A 21,621-nucleotide genomic window follows, 5' to 3' on the forward strand; every position below is an offset into this window, starting at 1 on the left:
GAAATACAAAAGTTGTATTTATACATTCTACAAGATGGTGGTCCACTGTTGTTGGGACGTGAATGGATCAGAAAGATACGTTTAGACTGGCACTCCATTCAGGCACTGACGGTGACCAGTAAGAAAAAAAACAATGATGACATCATACCTGAACGATTAAAAGACATCTTGGCCAACGCCAAAGAAGTGTTTCAAGAGAAACTAGGAACCTTGAAAGGCATCACCGCCTCAATAAAAGTGGAAGATGCAGCAATTCCCAAATTTTTTAAGGCAAGACCGGTGCCATACGCAATATGTCCAGCAGTCGAGGCAGAGCTGGAGAATTTGGAAAAAGCAGGCGTATTATCCAAAATAGATTGGAGCGAGTGGGCAACACCCATCGTTCCAGTCATGAAAAAAGCATTGAATAAAGATAAATCGGAAGAACAGAGAAAAATTCACATCTGTGGAGACTTCAAGGTGACTGTAAACCCGATCCTTCACACAGTACAGTATCCTCTTCCGAGGATAGAAGATATTTTCGCCTCACTATCCGGAGGGAAACGTTTCACCAAAATTGACTTGGCACAGGCATATCTACAGATGGAGGTTGAGGAGGCCTCTAAAAAGTATCTCACGATAAACACACACAAAGGCCTGTACCAGTACAATCGACTGGTTTTTGGAGTAGCATCAGCTCCAGCTATCTGGCAAAGAGCTATGGAGCAAGTCCTGCAAGGGATTCTGGGGACTCAATGCTACCTAGACGACATCCTTGTAACAGGAGAAAATGACAACGAGCACCTTGCCAATTTGGAGCAGGTGCTCACTAGGCTGAAAGAACGGGGCCTACGAGCGAATCGCCCCAAGTGCGAATTTTTCCAAAATCAGGTATCATATTGTGGCCACATAATTAATAATGAAGGGTTGCATAAGTCACCTGAAAAAATTGAAGCGGTCATAAAAGCCCCAGCACCTGAAAATGTTTCACAATTAAGGTCATTCCTGGGATTAATAAATTACTATCATAAATTTTTACCGAACTTATCAACTCTTCTACACCCTCTTAATGAACTTCTACAAACAGGAGTGATTTGGAAATGGAACGAAGACTGTAAACGTGCCTTCCATAAATGCAAAGACTTAATCACATCCGAAGAAGTTTTGGCTCATTACAACCCATCACTGCCAATCAGACTGGCGTGCGATGCATCCCCTTACGGCATAGGAGCAGTATTATCCCATAAATTCCCTGATGGCTCAGAACGGCTGATAGCTTTTGCGTCATGCTCATTAAACTCAGCTGATCGTAACTATGCCCAAATCGACAGGGAAGCACTCAGCCTGGCATGGGGAGTGAAGAAATTCAACCATTACCTACACGGACAAAAATTTACCTTGTTGACTGACCATCAACCCCTCATCTCCATATTCAACCCTAAAAAGGGTGTTCCCATTATGACAGCGCAAAGGCTACAGAGGTGGTCCCTTTTTCTAGGGGCACACCAATACAACATAGAATACAAAGGATCAAAACAGCATGGGAATGCTGACGGGTTATCGCGCCTACCGTTGCCAACGGTAGAAGAAGCACCTACAGTAGACCCAGTAGAGATGTTCCACTCTACCATAGTGGAATGTCTACCAGTAACAAATTCTGCCATTGAAAGGGAGACGAGAAATGACCCGACTCTCTCACGGGTCTACGAGTTAACAGTGAAGGGATGGCCAGCACATGGCGAACCACTGTTGCCAGCATTCTCGCAAAGAAGAGAACAGCTGTCAGTGTGCCGAGGAACCTTGATGTGTGGATCCAGAGTGGTAATTCCACCCAAACTCCAGGATAAAGTGCTAAAGGAGCTTCACGAGGGGCATCTGGGTGGAGTAAAAATGAAGAACTTAGCTAGGGTGTTTGTATGGTGGCCAGGTATCGATGGAGTCATCGAAGAAATGACCAAGAGCTGCCTAGGATGCCAGAAGGTCCAAAACGCTCCACCACAAGCCCCTCTACATCCATGGGAGTGGCCCTCATCTCCTTGGCAAAGGGTGCACATCGACTTTGCTGGTCCATTTATGGACTCAATGTTCTTAATCGCGGTTGATGCACACTCCAAGTGGCCAGAGGTAATAAAGATGTCCTCCACCACCACAGAAAAAACCATCACAGTATTAAGGACCATATTTGCCAGGAATGGGCTGCCGGAACAGATATGTTCTGATAATGGACCGCAATTTGTGTCCAAAGAATTCAGAAAGTTCTTAAAAAACAATGGGGTTAAGCACTACATGTCCACCCCATACCATCCCGCCACCAATGGATTGGCTGAAAGGTTTGTCCAGACCTTCAAGAAGGCCATAAAGGCCATGGGTAATGAAGACATACAACTTCAGCACAAGGCGGATAACTTCTTATTCGCATACAGGAATGCAACACATATGGTTACCAACCAAACTCCCGACATGATGTTCTTCAATAGAAACCTAAGATGCCAGCTGGATTTGGTCAAGCCCAACATCAGAAGGGACGTGGAGAACCGGCAGTTTCAAGGCATGAATGAAAGGCCAACTAGAACCTTCCAGATAGGTCAACAAGTTTTGGCCCGGGACTACCGTACCGAGAAATGGCAGCCTGGAACTATCTGCACACGACTAGGACCACTGATGTATACCGTGGACATCGGAGAAAGCATAATAAGGCACCATGCTGACCAAATCATAAAGTCATCCGAAAAGGGACAACCTACACCACAACTCTATACATATAACGATGAAGTAGAGATACCCATATCTACCTCCGATCCGGTGATACTGGAACCCGATGAACCCGACACTGGCATTCAAGCCGAATCAGCCTTGCCAGAAGAACCTACTACACCACCAGAAACTACTACACCCCCGAGGTGTTATCCGGACCGAGTCAGGAAGCCTCCTGAGAGACTGACTTATAATTAATTAACTACAGCAATGTATATTATTTTGCTTATAACATGTAATTAATAATTACTTAAAATATGATGTACTGGTTAGCTAAAAGGGGAAGAATTGTAGTGTATGTGCCTTTAAGAGCCCCAGGTGTGCTGTAATGCCGGTAATTGCCACTCGGGCTATATAAGCCTGTATATTGTGTATATCCGTTAGAACCGTCCCCCCCAGACATGGCTTAGTAAATACCTATGAACCAACTCCTGTCTTCAGTGTCTTTATCAACACACGGACACTACACCTACCACTAATCTTCGCAACATTGTATGCCTTTGTTTGCAATTTGATATCATCCTTAACTTCCATAGTTAGCCACGGATGGTGCATCCTTCTCTTAGTGTCTTTCTTACTGGAATATATCTTTGCTGAGAGGTATGAAATTTCTCCTTAAATGTCTGCCACTGCTTTTCCAACATCTTACTCTTTAACCTATTTCCCAGTCCACTTAAGCCAACTCTGTCTTCATCCCTTTGTAATTGCCTTTATTTAAGTTCAGGACACCAGTTTGAGACTGCAATGAAATCTGTTTGTCTTGATCCTGTATTCGTTTTGCACTCATGTATATTAACCTCCCCCACTGTGTATAGTTTCACTTCCTCTTTCCCGCTGTGTGGTCTTCCCGACAGTTGGGTGTTCTTCAAACAGCTGTGTGGTCTTCCCGATAGTTGGGTGTTCTTCAAACAGCTGTGTGGTCTTCTCGATAGTTGGGTGGTCTTCCATCAGCTGTGTGGTCTTCCCGATAGTTGGGTGCTCTTCATACAGCCGTGTGGTCTTCCCGATAGTTGGGTGTTCTTCAAACAGCTGTGTGGTCTTCTGATAGTTGGGTGTTCTTCCATCAGCTGTGTGGTCTTCCCGATAGTTGGGTGCTCTTCATACAGCCGTGTGGTCTTCCCGATAGTTGGGTGTTCTTCAAACAGCTGTGTGGTCTTCCCGATAGTTGGGTGTTCTTCCATCAGCTGTGTGGTCTTCCCGATAGTTGGGTGTTCTTCCATCAGCTGTGTGGTCTTCCCGACAGTTGGGTGTTCTTCAAACAGCTGTGTGGTCTTCCCAATAGTTGGGTGTTCTTCAAACAGCTGTCTGGTCTTCCCGATAGTTGGGTGCTCTTCAAACAGCTGTGTGGTCTTCCCGATAGTTAGGTGTTCTTCCACTAATTGTGTGGTCTTTCCGATAGTTGGGTGTTCTTCAAACAACTGTGTGGTCTTCCCGATAGTTGGGTGTTCTTCACACAGCTGTGTGGTCGTCCTGATAGTTGGGTGTTCTTCAAACAGCTGTGTGGTCTTCCCGATAGTTGGGTGTTCTTCCATCATCTGTGTGGTCTTCCCGATAGTTGGGTGATCTTCAAACAGCTGTGTGGTCTTCCCGATAGTTGGGTGTTCTTCCACTAACTGTGTGGTCTTCCCGATAGTTGGGTGTCCTTCAAACAGCTGTGTGGTCTTCCCGATAATTGGGTGTTCTTCACACAGCTGTGTGGTCTTCCTCATAGCTGGGTGTTCTTCAAACAGCTGTGTGGTCTTCCCAATAGTTGGGTGTTCCTCAAACAGCTGTGTGGTCTTCCCGATAGTTGGGTGTTCTTCATACAGCCGTGTGGTCTTCCCAATAGTTGGGTGTTCTTCAAACAGCTGTGTGGTCATCCTGATAGTTGGGTGCTCTTCAAACAGCTGTGTGGTCTTCCCGATAATTGGGTGTTCTTCATACAGCCGTGTGGTCTTCCCGATAGTTGGGTGTTCTTCAAACAGCTGTGTTGTCTTCCCGGTAGTTGGGTGTTCTTCAAACAACGGTGCGGTCTTCCCGATAGTTGGGTGTTCTTCAAACAGCTGTGTGGTCTTCCCGATAGTTGGGTGTTCTTCAAAGAGCTGTGTTGTCTTCCCGATAGTTGGGTGTTCTTCAAACAGCTGTGTGGTATTCACGATAGTTGGGTGTTCTTCCATCAGCTGTGTGGTCTTCCCGATAGTTGGGTGTTCTTCCATCAGCTGTGTGATCTTCAAACAGCTGTGTGGTCCTCCCAATAGTTGGGTGCTCTTCAAACAGCTGTGTGGTCTTCCCGATAGTTGGGTGCTCTTCCATCATCTGTGTGGTCTTCCCGATAGTTGGGTGATCTTCAAACAGCTGTGTGGTCTTCCCGATAGTTGGGTGTTCTTCCACTAACTGTGTGGTCTTCCCGATAGTTGGGTGTTCTTCAAACAGCTGTGTGGTCTTCCCGATAGTTGGGTGTTCTTCACGCAGCTGTGTGGTCTTCCCGATAGTTGGGTGCTCTTCATACAGCCGTGTGGTCTTCCCGATAGTTGGGTGTTCTTCATACAGCTGTGTGGTCTTCCAGATAGTTGGGTGTTCTTCAAACAGCTGTGTGGTCTCCCCGATAGTTGGGTGCTCTTCTTACAGCTGTGTGGTCTTGCCGATAGTTGGGTGTTCTTCAAACAGCTGTGTGGTCTTCCCAAGAGTTGGGTGTTCTTCAAACAGCTGTGTGGTCATCCTGATAGTTGGGTGCTCTTCAAACAGCTGTGTGGTCTTCCCGATAGTTGGGTGTTCTTCAAACAGCTGTGTGGTCTTCCCAATAGTTGGCTGTTCTTCAAACAGCTGTGTGGTCTTCCTGATAGTTGGGTGCTCTTCAAACAGCTGTGTGGTCTTCCCGATAGTTGGGTGTTCTTCAAACAGCTGTTTGGTCTCCCCGATAGATGGGTGTTCTTCAAACAGCTGTGTGGTCTTCCTGATAGTTGGGTGCTCTTCAAACAGCTGTGTGGTCTTCCCGATAGTTGGGTGTTCTTCATACAGCCGTGTGGTCTTCCCAATTGTTGGGTGTTCTTCAAACAGCTGTGTGGTCTTCCTGATAGTTGGGTGCTCTTCAAACAGCTGTGTGGTCTTCCCGATAGTTGGGTGTTCTTCATACAGCCATGTGGTCTTCCCAATAGTTGGGTGTTCTTCAAACAGCTGTGTGGTCCTCCCAATAGTTGGGTGTTCTTCAAACAGCTATGTGATCTTCCCGATAGTTGGGTGTTCTTCCACTAACTGTGTGGTCTTTCCGATAGTTGGGTGTTCTTCAAACAGCTATGTGGTCTTCCCGAAAGTTGGGTGTTATTCACACAGCTGTGTGGTCGTCCTGAAAGTTGGGTGTTCTTCAAACAGCTGTGTGGTCTTCCCGATAGTTGGGTGTTCTTCCATCATCTGTGTGGTCTTCCCGATAGTTGGGTGATCTTCAAACAGCTGTGTGGTCTTCCCGATAGTTGGGTGTTCTTCCACTAACTGTGTGGTCTTCCCGATAGTTGGGTGTTCTTCAAACAGCTGTGTGGTCTTCCCGATAGTTGGGTGTTCTTCAAACAGCTGTGTGGTCTTCCCGATAGTTGGGTGTTCTTCCATCAGCTTTGTGGTCTTCCCGATAGTTGGGTGCTCTTCATACAGCCGTGTGGACTTCCCGATAGTTGGGTGTTCTTCAAACAGCTGTGTGGTCTCCCCGATAGCTGGGTGCTCTTCTTACAGCTGTGTGGTCTTCCCAATAGTTGGGTGTTCTTCAAACAGCTGTGTGGTCATCCTGATAGTTGGGTGCTCTTCAAACAGCTGTGTGGTCTTCCCGATAGTTTGGTGTTCTTCAAACAGCTGTGTGGTCTTCCCAATAGTTGGGTGTTCTTCATACAGCCGTGTGGTCTTCCCAATAGTTGGGTGTTCTTCAAACAGCTGTGTGGTCTTCCTGATAGTTGGGTGCTCTTCAAACAGCTGTGTTGTCTTCCCGATAGTTGGACAACCGTGCGGTCTTCCCGATAGTTGGGTGTTCTTCAAACAGCTGTGTTGTCTTCCCGATAGTTGGGTGTTCTTCAAACAGCCGTGTGGTCTTCCCGATAGTTGGGTGTTCTTCAAATAGCTGTGTGGTCTTCCCGATAGTTGGGTGCTCTTCAAACAGCTGTGTGGTCTTCCCGATTGTTTAGTGATCTACATACAGCTGTGTGGTCTTCCCGATAGTTGGGTGTTCTTCAAACAGCCGTGTGGTCTTCCCGATATTTGGGTGCTCTTCAAACAGCTGTGTGGTCTTCCCGATAGTTGGGTGTTCTTCCACTAACTGTGTGGTCTTCCCGATAGTTGGGTGCTCTCCCTACAGCCGTGTGGTCTTCCCGATAGTTGGGTGTTCTTCAAACAGCTGTGTGGTCTTCCTGGTAGTTGGGTGTTATTCCATCAGCAGTGTGGTCTTCCCGATAGTTGGGTGCTCTTCATACAGCTGTGTGGTCTTCCCGATAGTTGGGTGTTCTTCAAACAGCCGTTTGGTCTCCCCGATAGTTGGGTGTTCTTCATACAGCTGTGTGGTCTTCCCGATAGTTGGGTGTTCTTCAAACAGCTGTGTCGTCTTCCCAATAGTTGGGTGTTCTTCATACAGCCATGTGGTCGTCCCGATAGTTGGGTGTACTTCAAACAGCTGTGTGGTCATCCTGATAGTTGGGTGCTCTTCAAACAGCTGTGTGGTCTTCCCGATAGTTGGGTGTTCTTCAGACAGCCGTGTGGGCTTCCCGATAGTTGGGTGTTCTTCAAAGAGCTGTGTGGTCTTCCCGATAGATGGGTGTTCTTCAAACAGCCGTGTGGTCTTCCCGATAGTTGGGTGCTCTTCAAACAGCCATGTGGTCTTCCCGATAGTTGGGTGTTGTTCAAACATCTGTGTTGTCTTCCCGATAGTTGGGTGTTCTTCAAACAGCTGTGTGGTCTTCCCGATTGCTGGGTGTTCTTCATACAGCTGTGTGGTCTTCGCGATAGTTGGGTGTTCTTCAAACAGCCGTGTGGTCTTCCCGATAATTGGGTGCTCTTCAAACAGCTGTGTGGTCTTCCCGATATTTGGGTGTTCTTCCACTAACTGTGTGGTCTTCCCGATAGTTGGGTGTCCTTGAAACAGCTGTGTGGTCTTCCCGATCGTTGCGTGTTCTTCAAACAGCTGTGTGGTCTCCCGATAGTTGGGTGTTCTTCAAACAGCTGTGTGGTCTTCCCGATAGTTGGGTGTTCTTCCATCATCTGTGTGGTCTTCCCGATAGTTGGGTGATCTTCAAACAGCTGTGTGGTCTTCCCGATAGTTGGGTGTTCTTCCACTAACTGTGTGGTCTTCCCGATAGTTGGGTGTTCTTCAAACAGCTGTGTGGTCTTCCCGATAGTTGGGTGTTCTTCAAACAGCTGTGTGGTCTTCCCGATAGTTGGGTGTTCTTCCATCAGCTGTGTGGTCTTCCCGATAGTTGGGTGCTCTTCATACAGCCGTGTGGACTTCCCGATTGTTGGGTGTTCTTCATACAGCTGTGTGGTCTTCCTGATAGTTGGGTGTTCTTCAAACAGCTGTCTGGTCTCCCCGATAGTTGGGTGCTCTTCTTACAGCTGTGTGGTCTTCCCAATAGTTGGGTGTTCTTCAAACAGCTGTGTGGTCATCCTGATAGTTGGGTGCTCTTCAAACAGCTGTGTGGTCTTCGTGATAGTTGGGTGCTCTTCAAACAGCTGTGTGGTCATCCCGATAGTTGGGTGTTCTTCATACAGCCGTGTGGTCTTCCCAATAGTTGGGTGTTCTTCAAACAGCTGTGTGGTCTTCCCAATAGTTGGGTGTTCTTCAAACAGCTGTGTGGTCTTCCTGATAGTTGGGTGCTCTTCAAACAGCTGTGTGGTCATCCCGATAGTTGGGTGTTCTTCATACAGCCGTGTGGTCTTCCCAATAGTTGGGTGTTCTTCAAACAGCTGTGTGGTCATCCTGATAGTTGGGTGCTCTTCAAACAGCTGTGTGGTCTTCCTGATAGTTGGGTGTTCTTCATACAGCTGTGTTGTCTTCCCGATAGTTGGGTGTTCTTCAAACAGCCGTGTGGTCTTCCCGATAGTTGGGTGTTCTTCAAATAGCTGTGTGGTCTTCCCGATAGTTGGGTGCTCTTCAAACAGCTGTGTGGTCTTCCCGATTGTTTAGTGATCTACATACAGCTGTGTGGTCTTCCCGATAGTTGGGTGTTCTTCAAACAGCCGTGTGTTCTTCCCGATATTTGGGTGCTCTTCAAACAGCTGTGTGGTCTTCCCGATAGTTGGGTGTTCTTCCACTAACTGTGTGGTCTTCCCGATAGTTGGGTGCTCTCCCTACAGACATGTGGTCTTCCCGATAGTTGGGTGTTCTTCAAACAGCTGTGTGGTCTTCCTGGTAGTTGGGTGTTATTCCATCAGCAGTGTGGTCTCCCCGATAGTTGGGTGTTCTTCAAAGAGCTGTGTGGTCTTCCCGATAGATGGGTGTTCTTCAAACAGCCGTGTGGTCTTCCCGATAGTTGGGTGCTCTTCAAACAGCCGTGTGGTCTTCCCGATAGTTGGGTGTTGTTCAAACAGCTGTGTTGTCTTCCCGATAGTTGGGTGTTCTTCAAACAGCTGTGTGGTCTTCCCGATTGCTGGGTGTTCTTCATACAGCTGTGTGGTCTTCGCGATAGTTGGGTGTTCTTCAAACAGCCGTGTGGTCTTCCCGATAATTGGGTGCTCTTCCACTAACTGTGTGGTCTTCCCGATAGTTGGGTGTCCTTCAAAAAGCTGTGTGGTCTTCCCGATAGTTGCGTGTTCTTCAAACAGCTGTGTGGTCTCCCGATAGTTGGGTGTTCTTCAAACAGCTGTGTGGTCTTCCCGATAGTTGGGTGTTCTTCCATCATCTGTGTGGTCTTCCCGATAGTTGGGTGATCTTCAAACAGCTGTGTGGTCTTCCCGATAGTTGGGTGTTCTTCCACTAACTGTGTGGTCTTCCCGATAGTTGGGTGTCCTTCAAACAGCTGTGTGGTCTTCCCGATAGTTGGGTGTTCTTCAAACAGCTGTGTGGTCTTCCCGATAGTTGGGTGTTCTTCCATCAGCTGTGTGGTCTTCCCGATAGTTGGGTGCTCTTCATACAGCCGTGTCGACTTCCCGATAGTTGGGTGTTCTTCATACAGCTGTGTGGTCTTCCCAATAGTTGGGTGTTCTTCAAACAGCTGTGTGGTCATCCTGATAGTTGGGTGCTCTTCAAACAGCTGTGTGGTCTTCCCGATAGTTTGGTGTTCTTCAAACAGCAGTGTGGTCTTCCCGATAGTTTGGTGTTCTTCAAACAGCTGTGTGGTCTTCCTGATAGTTGGGTGTTCTTCAAACAGCTATGTGATCTTCCCGATAGTTGGGTGTTCTTCCACTAACTGTGTGGTCTTTCCGATAGTTGGGTGTTCTTCAAACAGCTATGTGGTCTTCCCGAAAGTTGGGTGTTATTCACACAGCTGTGTGGTCGTCCTGAAAGTTGGGTGTTCTTCAAACAGCTGTGTGGTCTTCCCGATAGTTGGGTGTTCTTCCATCATCTGTGTGGTCTTCCCGATAGTTGGGTGATCTTCAAACAGCTGTGTGGTCTTCCCGATAGTTGGGTGTTCTTCCACTAACTGTGTGGTCTTCCCGATAGTTGGGTGTTCTTCAAACAGCTGTGTGGTCTTCCCGATAGTTGGGTGTTCTTCAAACAGCTGTGTGGTCTTCCCGATAGTTGGGTGTTCTTCCATCAGCTTTGTGGTCTTCCCGATAGTTGGGTGCTCTTCATACAGCCGTGTGGACTTCCCGATAGTTGGGTGTTCTTCAAACAGCTGTGTGGTCTCCCCGATAGCTGGGTGCTCTTCTTACAGCTGTGTGGTCTTCCCAATAGTTGGGTGTTCTTCAAACAGCTGTGTGGTCATCCTGATAGTTGGGTGCTCTTCAAACAGCTGTGTGGTCTTCCCGATAGTTTGGTGTTCTTCAAACAGCTGTGTGGTCTTCCCAATAGTTGGGTGTTCTTCATACAGCCGTGTGGTCTTCCCAATAGTTGGGTGTTCTTCAAACAGCTGTGTGGTCTTCCTGATAGTTGGGTGCTCTTCAAACAGCTGTGTTGTCTTCCCGATAGTTGGACAACCGTGCGGTCTTCCCGATAGTTGGGTGTTCTTCAAACAGCTGTGTTGTCTTCCCGATAGTTGGGTGTTCTTCAAACAGCCGTGTGGTCTTCCCGATAGTTGGGTGTTCTTCAAATAGCTGTGTGGTCTTCCCGATAGTTGGGTGCTCTTCAAACAGCTGTGTGGTCTTCCCGATTGTTTAGTGATCTACATACAGCTGTGTGGTCTTCCCGATAGTTGGGTGTTCTTCAAACAGCCGTGTGGTCTTCCCGATATTTGGGTGCTCTTCAAACAGCTGTGTGGTCTTCCCGATAGTTGGGTGTTCTTCCACTAACTGTGTGGTCTTCCCGATAGTTGGGTGCTCTCCCTACAGCCGTGTGGTCTTCCCGATAGTTGGGTGTTCTTCAAACAGCTGTGTGGTCTTCCTGGTAGTTGGGTGTTATTCCATCAGCAGTGTGGTCTTCCCGATAGTTGGGTGCTCTTCATACAGCTGTGTGGTCTTCCCGATAGTTGGGTGTTCTTCAAACAGCCGTTTGGTCTCCCCGATAGTTGGGTGTTCTTCATACAGCTGTGTGGTCTTCCCGATAGTTGGGTGTTCTTCAAACAGCTGTGTCGTCTTCCCAATAGTTGGGTGTTCTTCATACAGCCATGTGGTCGTCCCGATAGTTGGGTGTACTTCAAACAGCTGTGTGGTCATCCTGATAGTTGGGTGCTCTTCAAACAGCTGTGTGGTCTTCCCGATAGTTGGGTGTTCTTCAGACAGCCGTGTGGGCTTCCCGATAGTTGGGTGTTCTTCAAAGAGCTGTGTGGTCTTCCCGATAGATGGGTGTTCTTCAAACAGCCGTGTGGTCTTCCCGATAGTTGGGTGCTCTTCAAACAGCCATGTGGTCTTCCCGATAGTTGGGTGTTGTTCAAACATCTGTGTTGTCTTCCCGATAGTTGGGTGTTCTTCAAACAGCTGTGTGGTCTTCCCGATTGCTGGGTGTTCTTCATACAGCTGTGTGGTCTTCGCGATAGTTGGGTGTTCTTCAAACAGCCGTGTGGTCTTCCCGATAATTGGGTGCTCTTCAAACAGCTGTGTGGTCTTCCCGATATTTGGGTGTTCTTCCACTAACTGTGTGGTCTTCCCGATAGTTGGGTGTCCTTGAAACAGCTGTGTGGTCTTCCCGATCGTTGCGTGTTCTTCAAACAGCTGTGTGGTCTCCCGATAGTTGGGTGTTCTTCAAACAGCTGTGTGGTCTTCCCGATAGTTGGGTGTTCTTCCATCATCTGTGTGGTCTTCCCGATAGTTGGGTGATCTTCAAACAGCTGTGTGGTCTTCCCGATAGTTGGGTGTTCTTCCATCAGCAGTGTGGTCTTCCCGATAGTTGGGTGCTCTTCATACAGCTGTGTGGTCTTCCCGATAGTTGGGTGTTCTTCAAACAGCCGTTTGGTCTCCCCGATAGTTGGGTGTTCTTCATACAGCTGTGTGGTCTTCCCGATAGTTGGGTGTTCTTCAAACAGCTGTGTCGTCTTCCCAATAGTTGGGTGTTCTTCATACAGCCATGTGGTCGTCCCGATAGTTGGGTGTACTTCAAACAGCTGTGTGGTCATCCTGATAGTTGGGTGCTCTTCAAACAGCTGTGTGGTCTTCCCGATAGTTGGGTGTTCTTCAGACAGCCGTGTGGGCTTCCCGATAGTTGGGTGTTCTTCAAAGAGCTGTGTGGTCTTCCCGATAGATGGGTGTTCTTCAAACAGCCGTGTGGTCTTCCCGATAGTTGGGTGCTCTTCAAACAGCCATGTGGTCTTCCCGATAGTTGGGTGTTGTTCAAACATCTGTGTTGTCTTCCCGATAGTTGGGTGTTCTTCAAACAGCTGTGTGGTCTTCCCGATTGCTGGGTGTTCTTCATACAGCTGTGTGGTCTTCGCGATAGTTGGGTGTTCTTCAAACAGCCGTGTGGTCTTCCCGATAATTGGGTGCTCTTCAAACAGCTGTGTGGTCTTCCCGATATTTGGGTGTTCTTCCACTAACTGTGTGGTCTTCCCGATAGTTGGGTGTCCTTGAAACAGCTGTGTGGTCTTCCCGATCGTTGCGTGTTCTTCAAACAGCTGTGTGGTCTCCCGATAGTTGGGTGTTCTTCAAACAGCTGTGTGGTCTTCCCGATAGTTGGGTGTTCTTCCATCATCTGTGTGGTCTTCCCGATAGTTGGGTGATCTTCAAACAGCTGTGTGGTCTTCCCGATAGTTGGGTGTTCTTCCACTAACTGTGTGGTCTTCCCGATAGTTGGGTGTTCTTCAAACAGCTGTGTGGTCTTCCCGATAGTTGGGTGTTCTTCAAACAGCTGTGTGGTCTTCCCGATAGTTGGGTGTTCTTCCATCAGCTGTGTGGTCTTCCCGATAGTTGGGTGCTCTTCATACAGCCGTGTGGACTTCCCGATTGTTGGGTGTTCTTCATACAGCTGTGTGGTCTTCCTGATAGTTGGGTGTTCTTCAAACAGCTGTCTGGTCTCCCCGATAGTTGGGTGCTCTTCTTACAGCTGTGTGGTCTTCCCAATAGTTGGGTGTTCTTCAAACAGCTGTGTGGTCATCCTGATAGTTGGGTGCTCTTCAAACAGCTGTGTGGTCTTCGTGATAGTTGGGTGCTCTTCAAACAGCTGTGTGGTCATCCCGATAGTTGGGTGTTCTTCATACAGCCGTGTGGTCTTCCCAATAGTTGGGTGTTCTTCAAACAGCTGTGTGGTCTTCCCAATAGTTGGGTGTTCTTCAAACAGCTGTGTGGTCTTCCTGATAGTTGGGTGCTCTTCAAACAGCTGTGTGGTCATCCCGATAGTTGGGTGTTCTTCATACAGCCGTGTGGTCTTCCCAATAGTTGGGTGTTCTTCAAACAGCTGTGTGGTCATCCTGATAGTTGGGTGCTCTTCAAACAGCTGTGTGGTCTTCCTGATAGTTGGGTGTTCTTCATACAGCTGTGTTGTCTTCCCGATAGTTGGGTGTTCTTCAAACAGCCGTGTGGTCTTCCCGATAGTTGGGTGTTCTTCAAATAGCTGTGTGGTCTTCCCGATAGTTGGGTGCTCTTCAAACAGCTGTGTGGTCTTCCCGATTGTTTAGTGATCTACATACAGCTGTGTGGTCTTCCCGATAGTTGGGTGTTCTTCAAACAGCCGTGTGTTCTTCCCGATATTTGGGTGCTCTTCAAACAGCTGTGTGGTCTTCCCGATAGTTGGGTGTTCTTCCACTAACTGTGTGGTCTTCCCGATAGTTGGGTGCTCTCCCTACAGACATGTGGTCTTCCCGATAGTTGGGTGTTCTTCAAACAGCTGTGTGGTCTTCCTGGTAGTTGGGTGTTATTCCATCAGCAGTGTGGTCTCCCCGATAGTTGGGTGTTCTTCAAAGAGCTGTGTGGTCTTCCCGATAGATGGGTGTTCTTCAAACAGCCGTGTGGTCTTCCCGATAGTTGGGTGCTCTTCAAACAGCCGTGTGGTCTTCCCGATAGTTGGGTGTTGTTCAAACAGCTGTGTTGTCTTCCCGATAGTTGGGTGTTCTTCAAACAGCTGTGTGGTCTTCCCGATTGCTGGGTGTTCTTCATACAGCTGTGTGGTCTTCGCGATAGTTGGGTGTTCTTCAAACAGCCGTGTGGTCTTCCCGATAATTGGGTGCTCTTCCACTAACTGTGTGGTCTTCCCGATAGTTGGGTGTCCTTCAAAAAGCTGTGTGGTCTTCCCGATAGTTGCGTGTTCTTCAAACAGCTGTGTGGTCTCCCGATAGTTGGGTGTTCTTCAAACAGCTGTGTGGTCTTCCCGATAGTTGGGTGTTCTTCCATCATCTGTGTGGTCTTCCCGATAGTTGGGTGATCTTCAAACAGCTGTGTGGTCTTCCCGATAGTTGGGTGTTCTTCCACTAACTGTGTGGTCTTCCCGATAGTTGGGTGTCCTTCAAACAGCTGTGTGGTCTTCCCGATAGTTGGGTGTTCTTCAAACAGCTGTGTGGTCTTCCCGATAGTTGGGTGTTCTTCCATCAGCTGTGTGGTCTTCCCGATAGTTGGGTGCTCTTCATACAGCCGTGTCGACTTCCCGATAGTTGGGTGTTCTTCATACAGCTGTGTGGTCTTCCCAATAGTTGGGTGTTCTTCAAACAGCTGTGTGGTCATCCTGATAGTTGGGTGCTCTTCAAACAGCTGTGTGGTCTTCCCGATAGTTTGGTGTTCTTCAAACAGCAGTGTGGTCTTCCCGATAGTTGGGTGTTCTTCAAACAGCTGTGTGGTCTTCCTGATAGTTGGGTGTTCTTCAAACAGCTGTGTGGTCATCCTGATAGTTGGGTGCTCTTCAAACAGCTGTGTGGTCTTCCCGATAGTTTGGTGTTCTTCAAACAGCTGTGTGGTCTTCCCAATAGTTGGGTGTTCTTCAAACAGCTGTGTGGTCATCCTGATAGTTGGGTGCTCTTCAAACAGCTGTGTGGTCATCCCGATAGTTGGGTGTTCTTCATACAGCCGTGTGGTCTTCCCAATAGTTGGGTGTTCTTCAAACAGCTGTGTGGTCATCCTGATAGTTGGGTGCTCTTCAAACAGCTGTGTTGTCTTCCCGATAGTTGGGTGTTCTTCTAACAACCGTGCGGTCTTCCCGATAGTTGGGTGTTCTTCAAACAGCTGTGTTGTCTTCCCGATAGTTGGGTGTTCTTCAAACAGCCGTGTGGTCTTCCCGATAGTTGGGTGTTCTTCAAATAGCTGTGTGGTCTTCCCGATAGTTGGGTGTTCTTCAAACAGCCGTGTGGTCTTCCCGATATTTGGGAGCTCTTCAAACAGCTGTGTGGTCTTCCCGATAGTTGGGTGTTCTTCCACCAACTGTGTGGTCTTCCCGATAGTTGGGTGCTCTCCCTACAGCCGTGTGGTCTTCCCGATAGTTGGGTGTTCTTCAAACAGCTGTGTGGTCTTCCTGGTAGTTGGGTGTTATTCCATCAGCAGTGTGGTCTTCCCGATAGTTGGGTGCTCTTCATACAGCTGTGTGGTCTTCCCGATAGTTGGGTGTTCTTCAAACAGCCGTTTGGTCTCCCCGATAGTTGGGTGTTCTTCATACAGCTGTGTGGTCTTCCCGATAGTTGGGTGTTCTTCAAACAGCTGTGTCGTCTTCCCAATAGTTGGGTGTTCTTCAACCGTTTGTGTGGTCTTCCTGATAGTTGGGTGCTCTTCAAACAGCTGTGTGGCCTTCCCGATAGCTGGGTGTTCTTCATACAGCCATGTGGTCGTCCCGATAGTTGGGTGTACTTCAAACAGCTGTGTGGTCATCCTGATAGTTGGGTGCTCTTCAAACAGCTGTGTGGTCTTCCCGATAGTTGGGTGTTCTTCATACAGCCGTGTGGGCTTCCCGATAGTTGGGTGTTCTTCAAAGAGCTGTGTGGTCTTCCCGATAGATGGGTGTTGTTCAAACAGCAGTGTTGTCTTCCCAATAGTTGGGTGTTCTTCAAACAGCTGTGTGGTCTTCACGATAGTTGGGTGTTGTTCAAACAGCTGTGTTGTCTTCCCGATAGTTGGGTGTTCTTCAAACAGCTGTGTGGTCTTCCCGATTGTTGGGTGTTCTTCAAACAGCTGTGTTGTCTTCCCGATAGTTGGGTGTTCTTCAAAAAGCCGTGTGGTCTTCCCGATAGTTGGGTGTTCTTCAAACAGCTGTGTGGTCTTCCCGATTGCTGGGTGTTCTTCATACAGCTGTGTGGTCTTCGCGATAGTTGGGTGTTCTTCAAACAGCCGTGTGGTCTTCCCGATAGTTGGGTGCTCTTCAAACAGCTGTGTGGTCTTCCCGATATTTGGGTGTTCTTCCACTAACTGTGTGGTCTTCCCGATAGTTGGGTGTCCTTCAAACAGCTGTGTGGTCTTCCCGATAGTTGCGTGTTCTTCCATCATCTGTGTGGTCTTCCCGATAGTTGGGTGATCTTCAAACAGCTGTGTGGTCTTCCCGATAGTTGGGTGTTCTTCCACTAACTGTGTGGTCTTCCCGATAGTTGGGTGTTCTTCAAAAAGCTGTGTGGTCTTCCCGATAGTTGTGTGTTCTTCAAACAGCTGTGTGGTCTTCCCGATAGTTGCGTGTTCTTCCATCATCTGTGTGGTCTTCCCGATAGTTGGGTGATCTTCAAACAGCTGTGTGGTCTTCCCGATAGTTGGGTGTTCTTCCACTAACTGTGTGGTCTTCCCGATAGTTGGGTGTTCTTCAAAAAGCTGTGTGGTCTTCCCGATAGTTGGGTGTTCTTCAAACAGCTGTGTGGTCTTCCCGATAGTTGGGTGTTCTTCCATCAGCTGTGTGGTCTTCCCGATAGTTGGGTGCTCTTCATACAGCTGTGTGGTCTTCCTGATAGTTGGGTGTTCTTCAAACAGCTGTGTGGTCTCCCCGATAGTTGGGTGCTCTTCTTACAGCTGTGTGGTCTTCCCAATAGTTGGGTGTTCTTCAAACAGCTGTGTGGTCATCCTGATAGTTGGGTGTTCTTCAAACAGCTGTGTGGTCTTCCTGATAGTTGGGTGCTCTTCAAACAGCTGTGTGGTCATCCCGATAGTTGGGTGTTCTTCATACAGCCGTGTGGTCTTCCCAATAGTTGGGTGTTCTTCAAACAGCTGTGTGGTCATCCTGATAGTTGGGTGCTCTTCAAACTGCTGTGTTGTCTTCCCGATAGTTGGGTGTTCTTCTAACAACCGTGCGGTCTTCCCGATAGTTGGTTGTTTTCAAACAGCTGTGTTGTCTTCCCGATAGTTGGGTGTTCTTCAAATAGCTGTGTGGTCTTCCCGATAGTTGGGTGCTCTTCAAACAGCTGTGTGGTCTTCCCGATTGTTTAGTGAACTACATACAGCTGTGTGGTCTTCCCGATAGTTGGGTGTTCTTCAAACAGCCGTGTGGTCTTCCCGATATTTCGGTGCTATTGAAACAGCTGTGTGGTCTTCCCGATAGTTGGGTGTTCTTCCACTAACTGTGTGGTCTTCCCGATAGTTGGGTGCTCTCCCTACAGCCGTGTGGTCTTCCCGATAGTTGGGTGTTCTTCAAACAGCTGTGTGGTCTTCCTGGTAGTTGGGTGTTATTCCATCAGCAGTGTGGTCTTCCCGATAGTTGGGTGCTCTTCATACAGCTGTGTGGTCTTCCCGATAGTTGGGTGTTCTTCAAACAGCCGTTTGGTCTCCCCGATAGTTGGGTGTTCTTCATACAGCTGTGTGGTCTTCCCGATAGTTGGGTGTTCTTCAAACAGCTGTGTCGTCTTCCCAATAGTTGGGTGTTCTTCAAACAGCTGTGTGGTCTTCCCGATAGCTGGGTGTTCTTCATACAGCCATGTGGTCGTCCCGATAGTTGGGTGTACTTCAAACAGCTGTGTGGTCATCCTGATAGTTGGGTGCTCTTCAAACAGCTGTGTGGTCTTCCCGATAGTTGGGTGTTCTTCATGCAGCCCTGTGGGCTTCCCGATAGTTGGGTGTTCTTCAAAGAGCTGTGTGGTCTTCCCGATAGATGGGTGTTCTTCAAACAGCCGTGTGGTCTTCCCGATAGTTGGGTGCTCTTCAAACAGCCGTGTGGTCTTCCCGATAGTTGGGTGTTGTTCAAACAGCTGTGTTGTCTTCCCGATAGTTGGGTGTTCTTCAAACAGCTGTGTGTTCTTCCCGATAGTTGGGTGTTCTTCCACTAACTGTGTGGTCTTCCCGATAGTTGGGTGTCCTTCAAACAGCTGTGTGGTCTTCCCGATAGTTGGGTGTTCTTCCATCAGCTGTGTGGTCTTCCCGATAGTTGGGTGCTCTTCATACAGCCGTGTGGTCTTCCCGATAGCTGGGTGTACTTCATACAGCTGTGTGGTCTTCCTGATAGTTGGGTGTTCTTCAAACAGCTGTGTGGTCTCCCCGATAGCTGGGTGCTCTTCATACAGCTGTGTGGTCTTCCTGATAGTTGGGTGTTCTTCAAACAGCTGTGTGGTCTTCCCAATAGTTGGATGTTCTTCAAACAGCTGTGTGGTCTTCCCGAAATTTGGGTGTCCTTCAAACAGCTGTGTGGTCTTCCCGATAGTTGGGTGTTCTTCGATCAGCTGTGTGGTCTTCCTGATAGTTGGGTGCTCTCCATACAGCCGTGTGGTCTTCCCGATAGTTGGGTGTTCTTCATACAGCTGTGTGGTCTTCCTGATAGTTGGGTGTTCTTCCATCAGCTGTGTGGTCTTCCCGATTGTTGGGTGCTCTTCATACAGCCGTGTGGTCTTCCCGATAGTTGGGTGCTCTTCATACAGCTGTGTTGTCTTCCCGATAGTTGGGTGTTCTTCAAACAGCTGTTTGGTCTCCCCGATAGTTGGGTGCTCTTCATACAACTGTGTGGTCTTCCCGATAGTTGGGTGTTCATCAAACAGCTGTGTGGTCTTCCCAATAGTTGGATGTTTTTCAAACAGCTGTGTGATCTTCCTGATAGTTGGGTGCTCTTCAAACAGCTGTGTGGTCTTCCCGATAGTTGGGTGTTCTTCATACAGCCGTGTGGTCTTCCCGATAGTTGGGTGTTCTTCACACAGCTGTGTGGTCTTCCCGATAGTTGGGTGTTCTTCCATCATCTGTGTGGTCTTCCCAATAGTTGGGTGTTCTTCAAACAGCTGTGTGGTCTTCCCGATAGTTGGGTGTTCTTCCACTAACTGTGTGGTCTTCCCGATAGTTGGGTGTCCTTCAAACAGCTGTGTGGTCTTCCCGATAGTTGGGTGTTCTTCACACAGCTGTGTTGTCTTCCCGATAGTTGGGTGTTCTTCAAACAGCCGTGTGGTCTTCCCGATAGTTGGGTGTTCTTCAAACAGCTGTGTGGTCTTCCCGATAGATGGGTGTTCTTCAAACAGCCGTGTGGTCTTCCTGATAGTTGGGTGCTCTTCAAACAGCCGTGTGGTCTTCCCGGTAGTTGGGTGTTCTTCAAACAGCCGTGTGGCCTTCCCGATAGTTGTCTGTTCTTCAAACAGCTGTGTGGTCTTGCCGATAGTTGGGTGCTCTTCAAACAGCTGTGTGGTCTTCCCGATTGTTTGGTGTTCTTCATACAGCTGTGTTGTCTTCCCGATAGTTGGTTGCTCTTCAAACAGCTGTGTGGTCTTCCCGATAGTTGGGTGTTCTTCCACTAACTGTGTGGTCTTCCCGATAGTTGGGTGTTCTTCAAACAGCTGTGTGGTCTTCCCGATAGTTGGGTGTTCTTCAAACAGCTGTGTGGTCTTCCCGATAGTTGGGTGTTCTTCCATCAGCTGTGTGGTCTTCCCGATAGTTGGGTGCTCTTCATACAGCCGTGTGGACTTCCCGATTGTTGGGTGTTCTTCATACAGCTGTGTGGTCTTCCTGATAGTTGGGTGTTCTTCAAACAGCTGTCTGGTCTCCCCGATAGTTGGGTGCTCTTCTTACAGCTGTGTGGTCTTCCCAATAGTTGGGTGTTCTTCAAACAGCTGTGTGGTCATCCTGATAGTTGGGTGCTCTTCAAACAGCTGTGTGGTCTTCGTGATAGTTGGGTGCTCTTCAAACAGCTGTGTGGTCATCCCGATAGTTGGGTGTTCTTCATACAGCCGTGTGGTCTTCCCAATAGTTGGGTGTTCTTCAAACAGCTGTGTGGTCTTCCCAATAGTTGGGTGTTCTTCAAACAGCTGTGTGGTCTTCCTGATAGTTGGGTGCTCTTCAAACAGCTGTGTGGTCATCCCGATAGTTGGGTGTTCTTCATACAGCCGTGTGGTCTTCCCAATAGTTGGGTGTTCTTCAAAAAGCTGTGTGGTCATCCTGATAGTTGGGTGCTCTTCAAACAGCTGTGTGGTCTTCCTGATAGTTGGGTGTTCTTCATACAGCTGTGTTGTCTTCCCGATAGTTGGGTGTTCTTCAAACAGCCGTGTGGTCTTCCCGATAGTTGGGTGTTCTTCAAATAGCTGTGTGGTCTTCCCGATAGTTGGGTGCTCTTCAAACAGCTGTGTGGTCTTCCCGATTGTTTAGTGATCTACATACAGCTGTGTGGTCTTCCCGATAGTTGGGTGTTCTTCAAACAGCCGTGTGTTCTTCCCGATATTTGGGTGCTCTTCAAACAGCTGTGTGGTCTTCCCGATAGTTGGGTGTTCTTCCACTAACTGTGTGGTCTTCCCGATAGTTGGGTGCTCTCCCTACAGACATGTGGTCTTCCCGATAGTTGGGTGTTCTTCAAACAGCTGTGTGGTCTTCCTGGTAGTTGGGTGTTATTCCATCAGCAGTGTGGTCTCCCCGATAGTTGGGTGTTCTTCAAAGAGCTGTGTGGTCTTCCCGATAGATGGGTGTTCTTCAAACAGCCGTGTGGTCTTCCCGATAGTTGGGTGCTCTTCAAACAGCCGTGTGGTCTTCCCGATAGTTGGGTGTTGTTCAAACAGCTGTGTTGTCTTCCCGATAGTTGGGTGTTCTTCAAACAGCTGTGTGGTCTTCCCGATTGCTGGGTGTTCTTCATACAGCTGTGTGGTCTTCGCGATAGTTGGGTGTTCTTCAAACAGCCGTGTGGTCTTCCCGATAATTGGGTGCTCTTCCACTAACTGTGTGGTCTTCCCGATAGTTGGGTGTCCTTCAAAAAGCTGTGTGGTCTTCCCGATAGTTGCGTGTTCTTCAAACAGCTGTGTGGTCTCCCGATAGTTGGGTGTTCTTCAAACAGCTGTGTGGTCTTCCCGATAGTTGGGTGTTCTTCCATCATCTGTGTGGTCTTCCCGATAGTTGGGTGATCTTCAAACAGCTGTGTGGTCTTCCCGATAGTTGGGTGTTCTTCCACTAACTGTGTGGTCTTCCCGATAGTTGGGTGTCCTTCAAACAGCTGTGTGGTCTTCCCGATAGTTGGGTGTTCTTCAAACAGCTGTGTGGTCTTCCCGATAGTTGGGTGTTCTTCCATCAGCTGTGTGG

Source organism: Somniosus microcephalus, chromosome 4, assembly GCF_052327205.1.
Source record: "Somniosus microcephalus isolate GS21.2 chromosome 4, FLI_Smic_1.0, whole genome shotgun sequence".
Lineage (NCBI taxonomy): Eukaryota > Metazoa > Chordata > Chondrichthyes > Squaliformes > Somniosidae > Somniosus > Somniosus microcephalus.